The sequence below is a fragment of the Struthio camelus genome, chromosome 1 (assembly GCF_040807025.1).
Source record: "Struthio camelus isolate bStrCam1 chromosome 1, bStrCam1.hap1, whole genome shotgun sequence".
Lineage (NCBI taxonomy): Eukaryota > Metazoa > Chordata > Aves > Struthioniformes > Struthionidae > Struthio > Struthio camelus.
Window position 1 is genome coordinate 112,995,941 of NC_090942.1, and position 9,683 is coordinate 113,005,623.

At 37.5% G+C, this 9,683-nt stretch overlaps 1 long non-coding RNA gene across 1 annotated transcript; it reads left to right on the plus strand.

Annotated features, from left to right (window-relative positions):
• Positions 1-4,351: 4,351 nt before the first annotated feature.
• LOC104139640 (uncharacterized) lies at positions 4,352-9,310 on the plus strand. Its single transcript, XR_693153.2, has 3 exons — positions 4,352-4,663; positions 5,362-5,415; positions 6,102-9,310. It is a non-coding gene; the product is annotated as an uncharacterized lncRNA (long non-coding RNA).
• Positions 9,311-9,683: the final 373 nt, after the last annotated feature.

The following is a 9,683-nucleotide window of genomic DNA, read 5'->3' on the forward strand; positions in this document are numbered from 1 at the left end:
TGGCACCCAAAATTCTACTGGAGGTTAGCACAAACAGCAGAAGATAAGCTGACATTTGCTGGTAATTATTCTTAGATGTCATAATTGTTCTTTTCCTTTGTTTTTGTTTTACCTTTTGCAGACCTTAAGACTTTCATACTGGTAGATGAGAACAAGTTATCATGGTTGAAGTCAGCTCACTGCCAATTGAGGCCAGACACTGACCATTGTTTCCAAAGCTAGATGAAGAATGGAAACTTTCACTTGGGAACCAAGACCACTGACTATAGTCAGGAAAGAACTTCAATTGCTATCCATGTATGCGCCTTGCAGAAACAAAGATGCCTTCATCTAAAAATTAAAAAGAGAGGAAAAATAGATGATAAAGTAAAATCTTGGTTTATGACTGGACTACGTTCTGCAGGAATGTACATTCTTGTTTTGATTCTGATACCTATCACTGTAGAAGGTATCTTTGTTCCACCTTGTAGTATTTTGCCAAAACGGAGTAGTGTTCCTTATAAGCACGGTGATCTAAGGACACGAGCGAGGTAAGGGAGAGGACATGTCTTTTATTAGGTCAACTAATACAACGGGAAAAAAGATTATGTTTGGAATTTGGCACCTTTGGTTAAGGGATGCTGAGCCCAAAAGCGTGTCCGTTTTATCCAACTTTATCAGTTTGTCTAACAAAAGACGTATCTTCTTCAAACATGGCATCTTTTAAGTTCTACTTAAATGTTTTTTGTGTCTATATCTAGTTTTTGAAGTTGCCGTTAAACCACTGATGGTTTTTCATGCTTCTCTTAATTTCAGTCATTCCTTTATACTTGCTGAACTGCTTGGTTTTTATTCCATAATAAAAATATCAGCCGTACCTGGTAGACATCTCCTTAGAAGACTGCAGTTTTCAGTATAAGCTATCTAGCTAAAGTGTACTTTGATAATACTGAATGGTTTGTTACGTCTAGATAGTTTGCTTTATATTTATTAATTCTGATTATTGCTATCTTAATTCAGCACTCAGGAGCTGTGGTTATTTCTACTTGCATTCCAGCTAAAATTATCACCAAAAATGTAATTTATTTAGAATTTTTCATCATGGATTGAATAGGTAATGGTTACTGCGGCCAGGTATGGAGCTTTAAAGCTAGATAAAAGGAACTAGTTAAAGAATTATTAATTATACTTTCCCTTGAGTCATATAGGAAGAATTATTCAGACATACCCCTGCTGTGGGCCTGTATTAGTTCATCATGATGCCTTCTCTCCTTGTATCAGCTGTGCTGGCCACTAAATGGAAGCTTACAGCCCAGACTTCCCACTCTCCTTCCCTTCCTCATACTCATCTGGCAATAGAGAAATAGGCAAACACTCTGTGCCTGGATCAAAGTTCATGAGAGCCATCCCAACCACAAATAAAAGGATTTCTTCTCCCTTGATAGGTACACAGCCCACATCATAGTCTACGTCCTTGAGAGTCTGTCTTGAAATGAAATTGAGAATGTTAAATTTAGGTTACTCCCTGCTCATACGAAAGGAGGCAGATAACAGAATTGTTTTCATACATGTAGTTCTTAGGTTTCACCCTCAAAAAGTCTTAAAACTGGTTTCATTGTTCTGTTAAAGTGTACTCTCTTTTCTTCTGTGATTTCACAGAATTTGTCCATACAAACTGCCTTTTTTAAGCTGTAGGCCATTGTACATTAAAACCATAAATATCATTCAGCACTCAGTAACTAACACTAAGTTAAACAGTCTCTTTTTACAATGAAAGACATGCTGTTCATAAATCCACCAAGAAGAAAGGCAAGATGCTTTAACTAGTACAGTACGTTCTATATAGTAGTTTGCCATCCCTGGATTTAGGTGTGTATACTAAAGGTCTGTGTGCTTTTTATTAGTGTGTCTCAAAAGCAAGCACAAAAGACCCAGAAAATTATATTTGGCAGTAAATAGTTTAAACATTTTGCTATACTATCAAATGGATAAACATGTGTAAAGTATAGTAATATAAAATATAACCCTTTGAAGGCAAAAAAAAAAAAGTACAGTATGCTAAACCATCACCATTTTTTTATTTTCAGATGTTTTATTTTAATAACTATCATTTTTACTTATTCATTCCAGGTAGGGCATGATGACAAATCTGTTAGATACAGAAAAAACATCAAATCATCATACCACATTTGTGTTCCCAACACCTAATCTTAGTGAGAGAAGATCTTACTTTTAACATATGTTTACTGGATATTTAAGAATGTGTTACAGCTTGAACACAGATAGTAGACATTGTCCAAGTCTCAAATCTGTTCACTGGGCACTACAAAGGTTGTTTTAATGAACCAATTGGATTCATAATATATTGTCTTCGATATTTTCAACGAGTGCATCCCTTAAGTAATATAGTTGGTACTGTCCTAGAGAAAGCTGTGCCACTGCAGTATGAGGAGGAGGAATAAAAAAAAAAAAAGTACACATAAGTTTACTTACACATCTTTTATTGGCCTAATTCTCTCAGGCCACCTGTTCTGTATCTGCCTCTAAACAGAGCAGCTGTGAACCCAGTGAACTCCAGGAAAGTGCATGAATCTAACCTTACAGATCAGAAGCCAGGATCTGACCTAACTTCGGTTTCAGAAATAAAACAAAGGAAAAACAAAGTGGTGTTTGCATGACATTTTCAGTAGCCTGAAAATCTGTGGTTTCATGTTGCACCTAATCTGGTGCAACTGCAAACTGCAGCTGAAAGTCTTGCTCCCTCCCAGCCATCCTTCTGCCAGCTGTTGTGCACCTCCAGCTCCCTTGCTGGACCTTGTGACCCGTCTCTATTTGCCTATCTGACTATTTTGATAGTTTTGTTTTCTATCGAGCCAGCTGATTAATCCAGCTCACCTTGCAGCTGCACAATCTTTACCTATGATAGAGGGAAGGCAGAGGGAACACACAGCCAGGTACAAACAGACTGACGGCGGCCATTAGCCCTTTCATTAGCATATCCCCATTAAACTAGGGTAGGTTTAACTTGGAAATCGACCCTAAGAAAAAACAACCCTTTACTTCCCTCAGGTTTCAATAGTTTATAATAAGCCCTCACATCTTCCCACGCTCACAGAAGCCAAAATAAAACAGTGTGTCCTGGTGGTGGGTGAGAAGCATGTCTGATAAATTTTGGAGTGTGAATGACAGAAAGTGCAACAGTATGCATACAATATTATGCATATGTCAGAACAGAGTGAGATTTCTGATGCACTTCAGTTCAATCCCACAGCTTGGTTAATTGAATTGGATGCTGCGTTAAAAATCTTCTTCCACTTTAAGCTAAAAATTGAACATTTGAGACTTCACACAAGTCCCTCAGCATTGACCTCATTCACACATTTTTGTAAGTTAACCACTTGGATAACTAAGACCAAAGGATATTGGCTTATAGTCCTTATTTGAGCGTTGAACATCTCATTTAAAAGAAGAGGGAGTCCTCTAGTGGAGAATTCTGAGTTTTACTCCTAATATGAGATCTGCAGGGATTTGACTTTAACTGTTTTCATAATGCAATAATTAAAAAAAAAAAATGAAATGAAATAAAACTCATAACCATGTAGTGAAAGTATAGTTGATATTTAAAATCCTTCATGTTCATGCTCATTGTCAGCTAAAATTCTCACAGATTGGTTTGATAACGTTTTTGGCTCTTTTTACAATTTTTTTTTAAAGGAGATTAAGGCTACTTAGGAGTGAACACATACATGAATGCTTTGATAATCTTATTCTTCTACTATTGAAAAAAAAAAAAGTTATCTAATCAAGAAGGAGAAGCAATCATGTGTTTTAGGTAACCGTCCTTAACAACATGAAAGACCAGATGGAACATCTGTAAATTGTTCAAACACTCCTGCAAATAACAAATAATATGTTTCCAGGAACCAGAATCAGTTCACAAATAACGTACCAGTAACAGAAAGTTAAATTAGCAATGAATATTAGTCACAATGAAGCACTCAACCAGCTCCTGATGTGACACAACTTGAAGGGACACAATGTACTTTGAAAGGGCACTGATGTAATAAGATGAGACATAGTGACCTTTGTATGGTTGCCTTATTTGCTACACAGGCAGCAATCAAGCAACTTTAAACAGCCCTGAGATTTTGTTCCTGACCTCTCCCGACCATTTTTCATTGAATAATGTGTCAGTGGCTTTTACATTCACCCTTCCTGTTTGTATTGCACAGAGATGGAGGAAAGGGGAATCAGGACAGATGGCAAAAGCCTGATTTGTTGCAGGAATGCTCTCCTCTTGAGGAAGCCCTCTGGGAGTTACGGGGTTCAGGAGACAGCACTCATGCTCATGTCAATAAAAAGAGCCAAACCAGTTCAGTTCATCCTCTCCCTTCTTCTTCCCTGGCATATGTCTCCACACTCTGATATTGCTATCTGCCTTCTGTCTATCTCCCACCTGATAGGGGATTTCCTGTGTGGTGTGCAGCCTTTATTGTGCCAGACATATTGCCAACTCATGCAACTTTAGTCCGAGCCTCGTGATTGCTGGAAGTATTCACAGAGACCAAACGCTGGACCATAAAACTTAGAAAGAATCTCAGCTTTCTTTTAAGAAAAAAAAAGATCCTAGACCCCATGCTTGTAGAAGAAAGATTGCAAAAGCTGAAGACTACAAATCCAAAAGGTAAATGCAAAGACACAAAATGAATTACTTTAAATATATTTCATACGTTTAAAGCTAATTGCATCCTTTTGAGGCCTGAGCTGTGATTTCTGAATGTTTGGAGCTGGCAGTACTGTCCCAGTGAAAATTTCTGAGGCAGAGAGTATATTTATTCCCTACCACGCAGCTCTGGCCACTTTTCAGTTACAGAGCGTAAAGTGAATTTGGCAGACAGCAAGATCTGCCTGTGTGCGTCAATCACGCTTACCAAAATGTCTCTCCTTATTCATTACATTCAGATGTTTTGGGAGTAAACGAAGCCTGAATTGCCGTGTGGAGGAAGTTATATGGCTTGCAGGGTACTGTTTAATAATAAAAATTGAATATGAAGATGTAATTTTCACTGCACGCTCTTTCATTCCTCAAATGCTGAAGCACTAGGAAGCATAATCTTTAATGGTGTTCCTGTGTGTTTGCTCCTAGTATTACACCTGCATTATTTCCCCTTCCATTTGCTTCTGGGTTAACTCTTTGTACTTGTACATCTGAGCAGAAGCATCTGAACGCTTGAAAATGCAATGTCAGACTAAGTACAAACTGGAAAATTTGTATTCAAGATTAACTACTGTCAAAGATAAAACCATTAAAATATACTCTTTACATGATTTTACTTCAGCTATATTCCTAATATTTTGCATTCACTTTTCTCAATATTCTAGCAGATGGTATCTCTGGATGACTGTGCAGAGACACCAGACTCTGGCAGTAATGAGGTAACATGCATTCAGTCTCATTTCTTACGAGTATTCTCATTAGGGTTAAATTCATCCAATCAGAAAACAGAAACCTACCATAAATTACAGGGCCTTCTTAGATTAACTTTTAGTTGGCAACAAATCCCAATACTATCCCCATAGATTCTCACTGGCTTTTCAATTCATGGGTTTTCAGTCATTTAAGCTTCTCTAAAAATACTACCTTTACTCTACTGGGCCTCATTTCCCCATTTGGAAAGTAACAGCAATTCTTCATTGACCCATAATTAGCTTAATTTACTAAGCTTATGCCAAGCTTAACATTTCATTAGAAATGGAAGTTATACCTACCTAACTTACATGAGCAGATAGGAAAAAAAAGCTTCAAATACATTGAATAAAATACAGAAAATGTATCACAAATTTTTTTAAGTCCAGTGAAGAATAACTGTGCTCTGCTTCTAAGAGAATTCAGGAGCTTTTTACCTCAGATTCTCTGAAGAGTGGACCACTAAAAAGAGCCTAAATTAGATTACAGCATAAAGTGTAGCCTGCACTTGGGGCTTTGGGATTGCTGCTTACCCGCACCAGAGGTTTGGAGAGGAAGGACCAAGCTGTGAATCCAGCGTTGTCCCAGACAGCATTAGAAACAGAGGACGGAGTTATCTAGAGACAGTAAAGCTGATTTCTGGTCTCTTTTCCAGTTTCATAGGGAGGGTTTTCCTAGCTGAAGGATAACCATTATTCCAGCTTTGACTGCTGATGTCCTAGAAGCACAGAGGTAACCAGTTCAGAAATCATTCCCCTGCACTCTGTTTTCACACATTGGATTGCTCTCACCATCATCCGCTGGAATGGCAACTTTTCAACAAATGCTCCTAGACTGAGGCTCGGGAAGGGAAAATCAATTTTCAGTATCAAGGAGGACTGGCTACTGATGACTGAGCTTCAGGAAATTTGTTGATGACGCCTGTGTCCCACTCCTATTGCAGTCCACTTTTTCCTCAGAAACAGGACAGGCTGATGTTGCCATTACACACCTTCTTTCAGAAGTCCCAGCATTAGTCTATGGATTAGCAACTACTGAACTCAAGAAGAACAGTCCATGTTATACTTGTCTTCAAGACCAAGCAATCTAAATTTCAGAGTGATTTGGATCAGGCCTTCAAGAGACATTACGTGTTACAAATTAACCATGTGGTATGTATCACTGGAACACCCTTGAGTCTGCAGTCATGGCCTAGTGTCCTTTCAGTTCACATGCAATGAACCCTGGCTCTTCTGCTGAGTACAGTTTTACCTGTTATGTGGATGTCGATTTGCTTCTCCCACAGCACTATAAATGATAGCAGATTAAGGTCTTTATGATGATGTAGAAAAATTTTTAATATGTCAATTGATAGTCAAGTTGGAAAATTGGGCTATTTCCAAGCTTGGATTTTGGCTGCATGAGAAAATTGGTTTAGAAATTGATTTTGTTAAATCACTGCAACACCCTGATGCAGAGATGTATTTGAGGTTTCATAATGACTTAGTTTAAACTGGTAAGGAATCAGCTTAAGCTACATTTACCCAAAGCACCCTTACACAAAACACCAGTAAATTGCATGATGACGCTAATGGTCTCAATATACTAAAGACTGTGTTGATCTATTAAGTGCATTTCTAAACCTACTTAATTGTACCATCTTGTGCAGCGAGTGCTTGTGTACATGTATGTTTATATAGGTATTCTCTGCAGAATACAGAACATTAGCCTCCTTCATCTGTGCAATTGTGAGTGCCAGCTAACTGGTGAAAAATCTTGTCATTAGGACTGGGATGGGAAGGATATTCTCTTTTTCTGTGGAGAGGGCACTGGATTTCGCTAGTTACAAAATTAAACAGACTTAATGTATTATAGTTGCAAAAAAAAAAAAATCATAAATTTTAATTTAATTTATTCCCTAAATGTTAGGTCCTCACTATATGAGGCCTGAAAACACCAGAAAACCCGAAGGAGGAGCTTTTGGAAACAGAGTAATTAGTCAATCTTTAAAATATCACTGAAGTACATTTCTAAAACAGAAATAATCTGCATGAGGTTAACCTCTTCAGAACTGCTTCACATAAATGATTTTTGTCTGGTCTGTCTGCTTTTCCTTTTGCAGATTCTTTCAATATGTGATCTAGTATCCAAAAGTTAATAAAACCTTACTTACCCAAATGGACCTATAAGCTCAGAAAAAAATATAAAGTACATTAAACTTCACACATTTCACACATGTAATTGTTAAAACTATTTAGTGCTTTATATTGCAGCATTTGGAAAAATTATACAGTGACAAAGGTTAGCTTATTAGTAACACAGAATTTCTAAGTAAAATATATCACCTCTTCATGGAAATTGTCCCTTTGACCATGCTAAACAGCACCTATCCTTGATAGTTGCTGCCTATAATTATGTGTGTACATAAGTCACTTCTGGCCAATTTTGTGTGTTTTAGTTCTTTTTAATCTTTCCTCATAAGGCAGTTCCAGTTCAGCTGCTCAGAGTAAGCGCAGAAAATATTAAATGGTTTGAGCGTGTGCCTCTGTACTTGGTGTTGGGAGAACTTACTGTCTGGTGAGACCCCCTCCACTAATTTATGTGTTTCTGAAGTGGGGCTGCACTCTTCCAAACTATTTTATGTTGCACTGGAAGGAAAAATGGAAGATCCTCCTGTGACAGGTGTCATATTCTTAACTTGCAGCTCCTGCTGAGGGGATCTACAGGATCTATCACAGTTATAGGAAATTTTCCTCTAGCTTTAAGAGGAAGAACTATGAGCTTCATGCAAAGTAAACAGTCAAACTTGCTTGGCCTGAAGCATCAGATCACTGGTAATTATGCTGACCAGCTCTGTGTTCATTCTTTGTTTTTGCTAGTCTAACTGTCCGTAAACACTTGTAATTTACTTTTTTATACTGAGATTGAGGAAGGAACTGCTTTTTCAGTTGACTTTCTGTTTAAACTGCACTCCAGTCTTATTATACAACAAGCTTCTGACAAAGTACAGTGATATGATTAATAAATAATGCAGTTCGTATGAGACAAAGTGCATGTAATGAGAAAAAATTTCATGCATCAAATGAATCTGACTGATTATCAGATCATGGAGTACCTCAACCATTTGCAATGTGTAAGTAAAATACTCGCATTAAAAGTGGGGTTCTGAAGATGCATCATCAACAGTTTGGTTACGTAATTATTTTGTAAAGAAACAAGAATGAGAATGTCTTAAGATCCTCAGATCACTTGCTGAAAAATGATGCAAACCCAAGATTCAATCCCTGGCAATAAATGAGGAAATGCTCCCCCCTGCCTGAAAATCAATGGAACTTTTGGGGTGGGCAAAATGAAATTGATCATCTTTTCTGTCTGGATAGTCTCATTTAGTTACAGTGGCATGGAAAACTTTGACGGTATGTGTGCTTTGAGCAAAATGTGAATGCTTTGTCTTAAAAAAACTAGAAGAAATACATAGGTAAAGAATTTGGGTTTGGAAAGCGTCACAGCAAAATATCATGGGTCTTAAAGGTTATGAGACAAAAACTTCAGGAGGTGAGGGCTTCACAAAACAAATAATCTCAGACAATGATCCAGATGATGTACGCAGCATACATGGAGACTTCTACTCAGTTCAAAGGTTGCTCAGTATTTTTATATAAATCGACTCATCTTCATTGCTGGCTAGCTGAGTACTGCTGCTGGGCACTGAAGGAAGCTCAGCAATGGCACAGATGTTGAGAACTGTGCTAAGTTAACTTAGAATGATTTAAAGTCTGTACTGTAAGAGAGAAGTTAATTTATCATATGAGAATGAATTCAGAAAAGAACTTACTTCTGCTAATAAAATATCTTCTTGCTAAAAATCCAGTTTAGGCTTTTTATACAGGCAGCATTTTTCATTACTCTCTACCATTTTGACTGGCACACATTTCAATTTTCAGATGATTTTTCTACAGTGCTTGAAAAGTGTATCAGCTAAAAAACACCCTCTGGAAAGTAAGCGTAAAGTATGCATCCATTATGCAGCAGTATCAAGGCAGAATTAGACTGCACTTTGAGACAAGATACGGTGTCTGTCGCTCCTGTGAATGAGCCTTGATTAAATTAAATTGCCTACTGGGACAAGAGTTCAGAAGTTCCTGGCTTAATAAAACATATGGCAGAAAATGTGGCAAACAGCTGAGCTTTAGCACAGTAAATTGATCTATTCTCTAAATATATGTATTTTCTCCGTACACAGCTATTCTTTGTCAAA